General features: G+C 46.7%; 1 long non-coding RNA gene across 1 annotated transcript; it reads right to left on the reverse strand.

Annotated features, from left to right (window-relative positions):
* Positions 1-1,796: 1,796 nt before the first annotated feature.
* On the reverse strand, positions 1,797-3,232 carry LOC144314636 (uncharacterized). Its single transcript, XR_013380492.1, has 3 exons — positions 3,001-3,232; positions 2,416-2,503; positions 1,797-1,914 (listed from the first exon to the last, which is right to left on the reverse strand). It is a non-coding gene; the product is annotated as an uncharacterized LOC144314636 (long non-coding RNA).
* Positions 3,233-13,122: the final 9,890 nt, after the last annotated feature.

Genomic DNA, 13,122 nt, shown 5'->3' on the forward strand with positions numbered 1-13,122 from the left:
ATTTAACATAATATAGCCTTTATACTTTAGGATATGTATTTTTTAAGATTTTATTTATTGATTTGAGAGAGAATGGGAGAGTCCATGAGAGGGAGAGGGGCAAAGGGAGAAGCAGACTCCCAACTGAGCAGGGAGCCTGACATGGGGCTCAGGACCCTGAGATTGTGACCTGAGCCAAAGGTAGAAGCTTAACCAACATGGGGCCACCCAGTTGCCCCCAGGATATATTTTAAATAAGGGCAAGGATTAACGCCTTCACCAACAGGTCTATTTAAATACTCATAAATAAATAAAGGACTCCAGACCTATAAAGTGAATATGAATTCCCAATGAAACGTAATTACTTGCATGCTGATTTAATAAATGTGTGCCTTTGGTGTACATAAAAGAATAACATGGACTGATCATCCAACTTAATTTTTTCAGGAGCTGTGAAAGCATTAAATAAAAAGAAAAGCCTTGAAAATAAAATGTTAGGACTGTTGAGACACCTAGGTGGCTCAGTGCTTGAGCATCTTCCTTTGGCTCAGGGCATGATCCTGGGGTCCCAGGATTGAGTCCCGCATCGGGTTCCCTGCAGGGAGCCTGCTTCTTCCTCTGCCTATGTCTCTGCCTCTCTCTCTGTGTCTCTCATGAATAAATAAAATATTTAAATATAAATAAATAAAGTTAAATTTAAAAAGTTAGGACTGCTAAATTTAGCTTTTATTGTTGTTTGTACCAAAGTATTTTCCCAAGAAATTAATTTCCAAGATGATCATAGATAGCAATCAAAAATAGTATTTAAAAAAAAATAAAAATAAAAAAATAAAAATAAATTTTAAAAAAGTAGTATTTTATTTCAGGAACAAAACAGGGAACCCTGGGTGGCGCAGCGGTTTAGTGCCTGCCTTTGGCCCAGGGCGCGATCCTGGAGACCCGGGATCGAATCCCACGTCGTGCTCCCGGTGCATGGAGCCTGCTTCTCCCTCTGCCTATGTCTCTGCCTCTCTCTCTCTCTCTCTGTGACTATCATAAATAAATAAAATTTTTTAAAAAAAGGAACAAAACAAACAACAAAAAGAGGCCTTCTTGTGATTTTGTGAAAGTGCCACCTCTGCCAACTTATAAAGCCTGTCCTGTTTCCTGGTCTGGTCCACACTAATCAACTATCCTTTCTGTAAGGTCAAAGACTGTGTCTAATGTACTGTTGATCTCCAGGGCTTAACATGGGAATTGGTACACAGTAGATTCCAACCAATTTTTTTTTCCAACCAATTTTTAAATGGATAAATGATAGTAGCACAAAGACTGCTCTCTATTTCCTCCTCTACTAGGAAGGAGAAGGGGGTTATGAGGTCAGAAATAATTAATAGGCAAGATAAGTCATGTGGAATCATTTAATCCTAATTCTGAAACTGAATAGCTCTTGTCCATTCTGCAGAAGAAAGGAGACAGGACCAGTTGGCCAAGGCCCAAGAACCTTCCCTGGAACCAGAGTCAATAGAGTCCCTGTGTTGAAGCCCAGATCATCTGGTCAAATTCTTTAACATATAGGAGAACCAAAACCCATAGAGAATAAAGTGACTTCTCACATATGCATATACCTCGTTCCTCATAAAGTGCTGAAGCTTTGTAGTCAGATCCTGCCCTTGGAAGAGTTCCGGAGATGGGAAGGGATGGTGGGATGAAGTGCAGCCCGAGGCTCAGCAGCCACATTTCTTACCAGATAGTAGTTGGGACCCATGGGGGTTCCATCTTCACTCCCTAACAAGAGGATAGACTACTTCTCTCTCCCTAAGTTTTTCTCCACCCCATCCTTACCTCAGACAACAAAACTAGAAGCCAAGGGTTAGAGTTGGGGGATATATCTGGGCAGGCTTTTTATTATAGCATCACACCTATTACCATCAGAAGAATGGGTGATTCAGGCTCCTGCAGAAAAGAAAGCAATGATTACAAACAGGATTCGATGGCTTTGGGAGCCTTGGAAACTTTTTAGGCTTAGATATTCCACTTTGGGGAGTTCTTTAGTAATCCATTCACGCATTCTTTCGACAAAGCTTTCCTGGAACCCCATGTCCCAACTGTCTGACATTCCCTCCCTTAAATTGGGGGTGAGGCAGATGGAGTATAGGGATGAAATGCACTCTCTAGTTCAATGGGGACCCCACTCAGCCTCTCTCATTTATTACCTGCCTGGCCCAAACCCTGTACTCTAAGTTATTTCTGGATAGTCTCAGGTTCTCATGAGGTGTAAAGCTCTGTGACTACCAACAACCCCACAGTGACAGCTCTGCCATGTACTGCTGAGTAAGCTGAGATTTGGAGAGGGTAACTGACTTCTCCCAAGTCACACAGAGTTGAGCAGAGACAGGTTCCAAGACCAGCACCAGCCAGAACCCAGTATGCACCCCCAGACGCTAGTGCACCTACCCAGAATTTCACACCAATACCTGTGTACCAACTTGCCAAACACCTGCTTCTGGAGGCTTTGGACTCTGAAACCACATAGAAAGAAAGACTGAGCTTGAGAAACCATCCTGACAGGATTCTCATGGTTTCATCAAGATTGAAGGGGCCGACCCTTTGTTGAAGCAGAGCCTCAGAAGAGTGTGATGATGACTCTTCTGTCTCTAATTAGAATGGGCTTACTAAGATAGGCTTTCCTGGGAGGGTCGAAGCTTTGGAGGACTGTTCTGGAACATTAAGAAGAGACTGTTCCAGACCAGCTAGGAGGATATATATAAAAGCAGGCTGGCACAAGGGACAGACTAGAAGATTGAGCTGGTGTGGCAGGAAAGGTAGGAATGAGAGGAGAGGAGTAGAAGTTGAATGAGAAGAGGATCTGTGAGGGGAGAGGACCCCTCTAGAGCAGAGAAGTTGAGGACCTAGGTTTGGGGAGGATATGGACCAGGATTGAGGGAGGAGTGTGAGGACAAGAAGGTAGGAGGGGTCTCACAGAAGTCAGTGGGAGGCTCTGCAAGAGGAGCCAAGGAGACTCCTAAATGACCCAGTTACCGCTTGTCGGGTTGGGCTTGAACACCATCCAGCCCGCCCGCTCTCCAGGAGCTCCTGGGCTGGGATCTCCCAAGCTTCATTTCTCCCAGGTGAACTCTCCTGCCTACAGGTCTGCGGGGGGGAACAGCATAAAGGTAGCGAGGTCCCTCCCAGCTTCAGCCAGGGAAGCCCTTCGCCTGAGACACCCGGGAGTTGTGTTTCCCCCAAATCCCGCCCCTTAGTTCTAGCCACAGGCCCCTAGTGCCACAAGCCCCGCCCCCAGCCCCGCCCCCGACAAGATAAGCCAATCCCCGGCACCGCCGTCCCCCAGGCCCCTCCTTGGTCCCGCCCCCGGGACGGCGGCATTGGTCCATTGCCCGGGGTCTGGCCCCCCAATGGCGGTCCCTAGTGGCCAACCCCAGCGACGCCAGCGATGCCCGGAGGCCCCGCCCGCGCGTCACACGAGGTCACCCGGCTGTGCAGGTGGAGCGTGTCGTTGGTCACGAAGTGGAACAGGTTGAATGAAGGTCATCGTCACCGGCCGAGAGGCCTCGTGGGCCCGCAGGCCCCGAGCGGCCGGTTGCTGACTGGGCAGCTGTGGGGAGAGGCAGCGTCCCCCACCGTTAGGAGAGCCGGCTTGGGCGGGGTGTGGACGCAGAACACGGATTCCCGCCCCCCCCCCCGCCCCCCCCCCCCCGTGCTGTTTGAGTGTAGATGCTGCGTCTCACACAGAACTTTACGTGCTTGCTTTCATTCCATCCTCGCATCAATCCTTGGAGGAAGACTATACTTTTGCCCTTTCCCTTCCTTTGTCTCTCCTCCGAGTCCGTTCTTCCCCTCCCCCTACTCCTCCCCTCCCCCAACTCTCTCCCTTTTACATCTTTTCTCTCCCTCTGTTTTGGTTTCTTCTTCTCTTCAGTATTATTGTTTTGATGGGTGGTGCCGGTAATTCATGGCAAGGTCAGCCTGCTTCTCCCTCTTGCCTATCTATCGGTGTCTCTCATGAATAAATAAATAAAATCTTTTTTTTTCCAAAAATATTTATTTGAGAGCCAGAGCCAGAGAGAGAGCACAAGCAGAGGGAACAGCAGAGGGAGGACAGACTCCCCTTTGAGCCAGAAGCCGGACGTGTGCCTTGATCCCAGGACCCTGGGAACATGACAGATTAACTCCCCAGGTGCCCCCCAGGAGACACTTTATAATAAATTCTCCTGTCTTCCCTGACCAGCCTAGATGGTTTCTGATACTCGTCTGGCAAGTTTATTTTTTTTAGAGATACTAATTTGTTTTGTTCTTTGATTTCCTTCTCATTCCAACAGGTAGTCTGGGCCTTGGGGGTTTTGAAGGACCTAAACTGTTTGAAGTCAAGGACACTTTCTGTCTAGTAAATGTCGAATCTGAAGAGACAACGCTGGAGTACCAGCTGCTATAGGCAGTGGAGCGTGCCACTCTTGATCTCAGGGGTGTGAGTTCAAACCCCATGTTGAGATTATTTAAAAATAAAACCTTAAAAAAAAAAAAAAAGAAGAGCTAGCCCTGAGGGTGGTGAGGAGGGAAGGGGAGAAGGAGGGAGGGAGGGAACAGGGAGCCCCTTTGGAAACCAGGAGGAAGGGGCATCAGCATCTTCAAGGCCTCTTTAAGACTTCTTAGTCTCATGAACCAACAAATTCTGTTTCGCTTTCTTTCATGGTTTCAATTTATCTATTTTGCTCAAGCCAATGGGAGTTGGGTTTTCTGCCACTTGCAGTACATGGTGTCCTGATACATGTCAAACAGCGATGCTTTGGGGGTGATGAAAGAGAAGCTATACTTAACCCTTCCCTTCTTTCTGTGGCTGCTCTCTCCACACTTTCTATTGAATTGGGGATGAACTGTTTAAAAGTCATTAAAAAGCTAAACGTAGGGTGGCCCAGGTGGCTCAGCAGTTTAGCACAGCCTTCGGCCCAGGGGTGATCCTGGAGACCCGGGATTGAGTCCCATGTTGGGCGGGCTCCCTCTGCCTGTGTCTGCCTCTCTCTCTCTCTCTGTCTCTCATTAATAAAAAATAAATACAATCTAAAAAAAAAAAAAAAAAAGAAGCTAAATGTAATGGAGACACTAGTGTTAAACATTTCTGGACTCTTTCATTATTTTGAATTTAAAGACTTTTCTCACTTTCTTTTTAAAAGAAGCTCACCATTTCTGCTTTGGCAGGTATGTTTGGTCAGAGGGATGGGTTACAATTTGAGGGGCAGGTGCTTTGTACCAATGTGTGTTCAGTGGGACAGGGTGGGGGTTGAGTCAGTCACATAACTTTCTGCTATTGCAATCGATAGTATATGGTGATACCGAATGTCAAGTAATAATATCAATAAAGCTAACCCTCAAACACGAATGCTATGCAATAAACTTGCTCTTGGGCAGCCTGGGTGGCTCAGTGGTTTAGCGCTGCCTTCAGCCCAGGGCCTGATCCTGGAGACCTGGGATCGAGTCCCACGTTGGGCTCCCTGCCTGGAGCCTCTGCCTATGTCTCTGCCTCTGTGTGTGTGTGTGTGTGTGTGTGTGTGTGTGTCTCATGAATAAATAAAATCTTTTTAAAAAAATAAAATAAACATGCTCTTATTAACCCCAGCAGAAGAAAATGAGGCATAGTTCAAACCCAGTCTATCCTGCAGAGTCCGTGTTCTTACTAACCTGGAAAAAATTTAACACAAAAAGAAAAGCTGTCTCCTTCTCAGTGCATGAAAACACAATGATATATTTCATAATTTCTATGGAGGGATAAATGCAGTACTTTACAAATGAGCACACCACCTTGGTCTCACCAATACAAGTTGTTGACAACTTGTCCCCTTGTTGTCCTCTTGTTGACGGGGACAACTTTCTAATGATCCAGCACCTACTCAGGGCTTGACTAAAACACCCTGGGCTGGACTCATCACCCCAGTCACCTCTGCCTGCCCAGCTCTGCATGACTCTCATCTGAATTCCTCTCTTCTACAGCCAGCTATATTCCATCTTCCTACAGCCAGCTATATTCTACATAAATATTCCTCAGAATGAGGATTCTAGGGACAGTCTTGGGAAATATATGCTATAATTTGCTTTAAAAATATGGTTTTTGGGATCCCTGGGTGGCGCAGCGGTTTGGCGCCTGCCTTTGGCCCAGGGCACGATCCTGGAGACCCGGGATCGAATCCCATGTCGGGCTCCTGGTGCATGGAGCCTGCTTCTCCCTCTGCCTATGTCTCTGCCTCTCTCTCTCTCTCTGTGACTATCATAAATAAATAAAAAATTAAAAAAAAGATATATTCAAAAAAATATGGTTTTTGAGGAAGTCATAGTGGATAGTGGAATATTAAAGGCTCTGACAAGTCCTGCAGTTAAGAAACCATTGTATTTAATCCAGTATTTTCTCAATATATTTAATAATAGAACCTCACCCTTTATTTATTTATTTATATTTTTTTGGTAATGTCTATTGAAACCCCAAAGCACTGGTGTCCCACAAAACACATTTTGGGAGACACTGACTCCTAAGTTGAGCACTGCCTAGTTTTGAATGTAGTGGAAGCTTCATTCCAAGACTAGATTATCTAGAGATGAAAATAGTAATGCCAAAGAAGTATTTTTTGAAGGAATTTGATATTTTAAAAAGCCGAGTAGTCATTTTAGGAAAATCAGAATTTTATAAAAAACTTAAAGTTTTGGGAGTTAGAATTATTTTGACTATGGCAGACATATATTTGGGGGACACCATCATCTTTTTGATTCCCAGGACCCAGTTTCTGCCCTGCCAGAGGATAAGCCTGGGAGCTACTTGCACAGCTTGAGGGAGCCCCTGTGAATTCAACCTCTCTGTAATATCTCGCCCCAACAGCTACCTAGCCCCTCTTGCCTCTGCTGGGGCTACAGCCTTTGTTTTTGGTGGATCATCAGCTCCTTCTTTTAGGAAGATTCATTGTCTGGCCAGTAATTGGGATCCCAGGGACTGGGGGCTGATGAATTGTCCATTCTAACTCTGCTACAGAGTTAAATGTAGCATACGTTACCTTTAACATATGTTAAATCCTAATACCTAATAACAACGGGTATTAGGAAATGAGGCCTTTGGGGGTGATTAGGTCATGAGGATGGAGCCCACCTGGATGGGATTCATGCCTATATCAAAGAGACCCTAGAGAGCTCCCTTGCTCCTTGTACTATGTGAGGACACAGAGAAGACAGCTGTCTATGAACCAGGAAGTGGGCTTTCACCAGATACCTAATCTGCTGGTGCCTTGATCTTGGACTTCCAGCCCCCAGAACTGTGAGAAATAAGATCCTGTTGTCTATAAGTCACAAATTCTGTGGTATTTTGTTCCAGCAGCCTGAACTTACTACGATAGCCTCATGTGCTCAGCTACCTGTCCTCTTACTAGAAAATCACCCGTACTCCAACGGACTCTTTAGATGCCAATGTCTGGCCAAACCTCATGGGCTCTCCCATAGCCATTGGACACACACATTTGTCTGGGCCTTCCCAGGGTTATGATGTCCACTCTGGCCCCCGGGCTCTTCTTTGCTGTATAGACATGAGGTGCTCAGACTCACCTGAGTGGGCATAGTAGCTGTCATTGCACATACAGACTCCTCCGCCAGCTGGGTACTAATCCAAAGCACGGGCTCCTGGTTCAGGACCACTGCTCTGGGTGCATTTAGGGGAAGCTTGACTGGACCCAGTCATGTCAGAGGACTAGGCTGTCCCCGAGGAGCTGGGGATTAGGGCTGTCGAGTGAGCAGCTGCCATCTCAGTGACTTGGCTGCTGTAGTGCCAGCACTAGGAGCTGATTCCACTGGCCAGGAAGGTGTCGGCGGGGCCATGCTGTGATGTGTTTCAGACAGCACATTCATTATGAGGGCTATTGCTGGGGTTCGGGGCACAGCTGTAGTTTCCCCTTCCTGAATCCCAGACATGGTTGTTCCAGGAACAGTTGTCCATAAGATAGTCAGGGTGAGTGAAGGGGTGTGGATGACTGCATTGGTTGTCATAGGTAGAGATTCACATCAGTGAATTCAGTGTTGTCAGGGATACCATTGTAGCTGACTTCTCAGATACAGTGGCTGTCAGGGACCCCGATGAGATGACGTAATGGCATCACCTGGTATATTTATTGCTGTTAGAACTGTGATCATGGCTGATGTCTGAGAGTCAGTGAACACTGATGATTCCAATCCATTGATTATAGAATTTGATGCTAAAGGGACTGTGGTTGGGCTCTCTGATTCTGTTTTAGGGCTTAGCTGAAGGGGCCATGCTGGACAATGCTGTGCCTCTGCATCTCTCATCCTGAGTCTTAAGTATTGGGGTTGTCTGCTCAGTGGACGCAGCAGAGCTATTGGCTTGTGATGAAGTGGGAGGAGTAGCTGGTGTTGGACTCTTGTGGAACTCTGACATTGTTGTCCTTCTGATTGTTGGGGAGGTGTTAAGTGGCACCGCAGAGATGTTGTCTCTCCCATTGATGGATAGCACCAAGGTTGTCAGTGAGCATGCTGCATGCAGGTCCCTTAAGCACAGAGACTTTGGTGGAGTCCATTGTATTTGACTCAACCCCCTGAGTTGTAATAGTGCCTGTAAACAAACAAATAAACAGAAACCAATACACTTGTTCCCTCCACCAATCCAGAGTTCTTTTTTTAAAAAAATTTTTTAAATTTATTTATTTATGATAGTCACAGAGAGAGAGGTGGGGGGGGCAGAGACACAGGCAGAGGGAGAAGCAGGCTCCATGCACCGGGAGCCCGATGTGGGACTCGATCCCGGGTCTCCAGGATCGCGCCCTGGGGCAAAGGCAGGCGCCAAACTGCTGCCACCCAGGGATCCCCAGAGTTCTTTTCTAATGTCCTCAATTAACCAAGTATCTTTATTGGAAAATTCAATAAAAATCATATCAACACCAACTCCATTATTGCTGGTTCACATTCGTTTATGTGCCAGCTCTGCTAATAGATCTTAAATAGTAAATGATCTTAATTCATCTTAACTGATTAATTTTACTAGTGCTGGCAACTATGTCTCCCTCTGCTCAATGACTACTCTAGGGACAGAGTCAGCAAAAGATGAAAATCTGTCATTGCATTTGGTCTTTGGTATCTGGATGCCTTTTTTTTTTTTTATGTGAGTTTCCTACTGCATTGAATATGGTTCTAAAATTTAAAGATTTTGCAATATTTTGGTATAATATGATCCCTAATTGCAATCCAGGTGCTTCATTTAATGCAATAGCAATCTAGGATATTTTTGACATCATTCAGTTTCACCTTGTTCAAATAAGGTGCTGCTGCAATGCATGAGCATTGGTGCATTGAATCCTCACAACCAACCCCAGGTAACGATTATTATTTCTATTTGTCAGATGAAGAAACTGAGGTTCAAACAGGCAAAGACATTTGTGCAAGGTCACAGGGCCAGGAAGTGGTGGCACTGCATTTGAAACGAGATCCATCGGACTCAAGAGCCCAATGTCTTCCCTGTCACACTGCACCACTTTGCAAAAATATAGCTTCATTCTCATGGTTGAGCCAACCATTCTAGAGAGAAAGGCCCAAGTCAGCTAGATTTGCTGAGCTGGATCTCTTGGATACCTTCCTCTTTTCCCTGGACAATGGGCAGAAATAGGTCCTTTACCTGATGCTCTGTCATTGCATCCTTGGCACAATTGTCAAAGGACTAATTCCAAAAACTAGAGGTGACCCAGACCAGGTGGCAGGCTCTTCCTTCCCACAACCTCACTCTGAGGAGACACTGACCCTTGCCTTCAATTCTGCCCATCCAGCACTTGCTCCTTCCACACACTTTATTCCAGTCCTATGCAGAGCTAAGGGATCACAATAGGGCAGGAGAGCTGGCCAGAATGTGTGGAAAGAGGACGACGACCTAGGTTCTAGACCTAGCTCTATTACTGACTTGTGTAATCTCGAGGAAGACCCAACCCCCTAGTGCTTCCATGTCCCCCCTCAAAACAGTGAGGGACTGGGCTCAATCTTGTATAAGTCCTCTAAGCTCCAGTGACCTGTGGGTCTATCTGCAACAAAAAATTCTGGCTATGGGCAGCCCGGGTGGCTCAGCGGTTTAGTGCCGCCTTCAGCCCAAGGCCTGATCTTGGAGACCCAGGATTGAGTCCCACATCGGGCTCTCTGCATGGAGCCTGCTTCTCCCTCTGCCTGTGTCTCTGCTGTGTTCTCTCTCAGTCTCTGTGTCTCTCATCAATAAATAAATAAAATCTTTAAAAAAAATTCTGGCTATAATGAATAGATGTCATGACACAGAGATCTCAAGTGTTTATTTGCAGGGAGGGATGTTTCCATTGGATCTGATTTTATGGAGTTCTTTTTCCATGCAGTTAACCAGTTGCGCCTGCTGCCTTATGGAAAAGTCCATCCTTTCTCAACTGATTTGTCATGCTTTCTATCATTATGTATCCAGACTGATTTCCATACTCTTTTATTCCTTTGGTTTGCTTGTCTATTGCGGCGCCAACACTATATTATCTTCCTTTAAATCTCAGCTTCTGGTAGAATGAGTCTCCCATCTTGCTCTTCAAAATTATCTTGGCTATTGTTGGCTGTTGGTTCTTCCGTATATTTTAGAATCTGCTTATCAAGTTCTACAAAAACCCTGTTGGGATTTTGTTTGGAATTGTGCTACAATTAAAGATTTGGTAAGAACTAACAGCCTTATGATAATGAGGTTTCCTACCCACAGCTGGTGTTTTGAGAAGTGAAGTATAGACTGGCCTCTGAGGTTGCACCTGGGGGATCCCTGAGTGGTGCAGCGGTTTGGCGCCTGCCTTTGGCCCAGGGCGCGATCCTGGAGACCCGGGATCAAATCCCACGTCGGGCTCCCGGTGCATGGATCCTGCTTCTTCCTCCGCCTGTGTCTCTGCCTCTCTCTCTCTCTCTCTCTCTGTAACTATCATAAATGAATTAATTAAAAAAAAAAAAAACAGACTGAAGTTGGACCTGGGATAGAATCCCAACTGTGATAAGGGACATATCACTTCATGATCATGAGCCTCAGTTTCCTCAGCTATACAACAGGGATAATAATAGTACCCCCTTCACTGATGGTCATGAGGGTTAAATGAGAAAACACCAGTAAAGCACTGAGCACAATGCTTAGCATATAATAGATGCTCAATAAGTAGAACCTGCTACTGGTAATGATTATCCTTTCTGCTCCTCTCACCAAGATTGGTATCTGTTTCCTGGTACTTTGCCAAGGACACTTCTCTCTGGCAAAAGTTAGGGATTCATAGGAGTGATGAGACATGCAATTTCCTGCCACCTCCCAATATCTTCCCCCATAACGTCCTAGGAGCTTAGGATCCAGGGCTATGCTCCTACCTCAGGCTCAGTGAGTCATTAGAGGTAGCATTTGTTCCTCATTGGAGTAGGCAGCAGGGGTTCAAGGCCCTGGGCCCCCAGTTCTGCACCATCTTGAGAGGGAACTGCCCAAGCTATTGGCCCAACACAGGGAATGATAGACAGCAAGGGAGAGACAGCTGGGCTGATAGACAAGATGGAGGGAATAGACAAAGATAGTATCCTGGAAGAGGATGGATGAGCACAGCCAGAAGCTCCTTGGAAGTTATCCTGTCACGCTCTTGCCTCGAAATTCGTTGGTGTCTCAAGCCATTCGGACAATTTAGGGTTGGGGTGGGTAATGGCTGAACTCACATTATAAGATTTTCTTGGGGACACTACCTTCTGTCTCTTCTTTTGTCACCTTCTTCCCTCTTTCCCTCTCATGCCAGCCAGAGGAAGGGCTGTGAGAGCCCCCAGAGAAGGACAGATGGAAAGGGTATAATGTGGGTGCTCACCAGAAAGACTGAGGGCTCCATCTGCAATAAACAGCAGCAGTAGCAAAAGACACTAGATGCCCGTGACTCTGCTGGTCGATGGTCCTGGAGGGCACTGAGAAGGAGTCTTGGTTCCAACAGGGGAACAGACAGCAGCTCCAAGATGATGAGGCACTGCTGGCACTGGTACCATCTCTCATCTGCCTCCTGAGTATACGACCCCCGTCCCCAGTCATCCAGACTCCTTCCTGACTGGCCCCTGGGGGCTTTACAGGGCTGGAACCACAGTAGATAAGAAGGAGATGAAGGGTGAAGTTCCCCATCAGCTTCAATGTGTGGGCCTCTGGGGACTCCCATCCCAACTGATGAATATCCCCAAGGCCCCTAAATGTCAGCCTTTGCTGACCAGCTGGCAGAGCTCTGGGCCTTCCAGCCTTCCCCCTCAACCCAACACCCGGGAATCAGAGTCTCAGCAACATGGATGAACTTACTGGTCTCCCAACTCTTGGGCTAAGAGCTGGCCAGTTGATTTTAGAGCTGGAGATCAATCTGACCCTCTCCCCACTGCACAGATGGGGAAAATGAGGCCCAGTAACTTACTCAAGGACGAGAATCCAGTCCTCTAAGGCAGCTCTTCCTAGTGCCTAGGACTGCTGCAACTTTCTCAAACTCTTGGGTGGCCTAGCTCAGGAACTTGCTGTGGCTCTCAATAGTCTTTAGTCTGAAGGTCCCAAGGAGACCTCACAGGTCCCAAGTACCCCACCAGATTTCATTCACCTGACCCACAAACTCCTCCTCCTATCTTCCAGCAAACTTCAGTGCTCCTCACCTCTGGAAAGCTGCCAAGATCCATGCTTTCCCAGTTGCTCTCCATTGTCCCAGGATAGAAGTGCCTGTACCTGTATGACTTGGTCAGTGGGTGATCTCATCAGAGAAGAGCATCCCAGAATGAGGGCCAGTCTTCTCTACCTTCAGGCTGTCTCCTTCATCAGACTGGGGTTTCCAGCCATGAGAAGCAGATTCCCACCCCCTCCCCCAACAAAAAAATTAGAACACTAAGGGGAGATTATGTTTTCAGGGTGCAGATTCACTCTCCCATCAGACTGGAAAGCTCTAGAGGGCAGTCAGCAACTCTCCCTCTAGACAATCAGGCTTTTAAGGGGCAAGATCTGTCTTGCCCATCAGACTGAGGCAAGATTGCCCCAAGGGGATTGGAGATCCACCACTCAGACATATTGATCCCAACACAAAACTTTATTGTCAGTACACAGATGCCTGGCCCCACTGGCCTCACCTTTCTCCTCTTGGTGCTTAAGCCCAAGCA

The sequence above is a fragment of the Canis aureus genome, chromosome 5, assembly GCF_053574225.1.
Source record: "Canis aureus isolate CA01 chromosome 5, VMU_Caureus_v.1.0, whole genome shotgun sequence".
NCBI classification, from domain to species: Eukaryota; Metazoa; Chordata; class Mammalia; order Carnivora; family Canidae; genus Canis; species Canis aureus.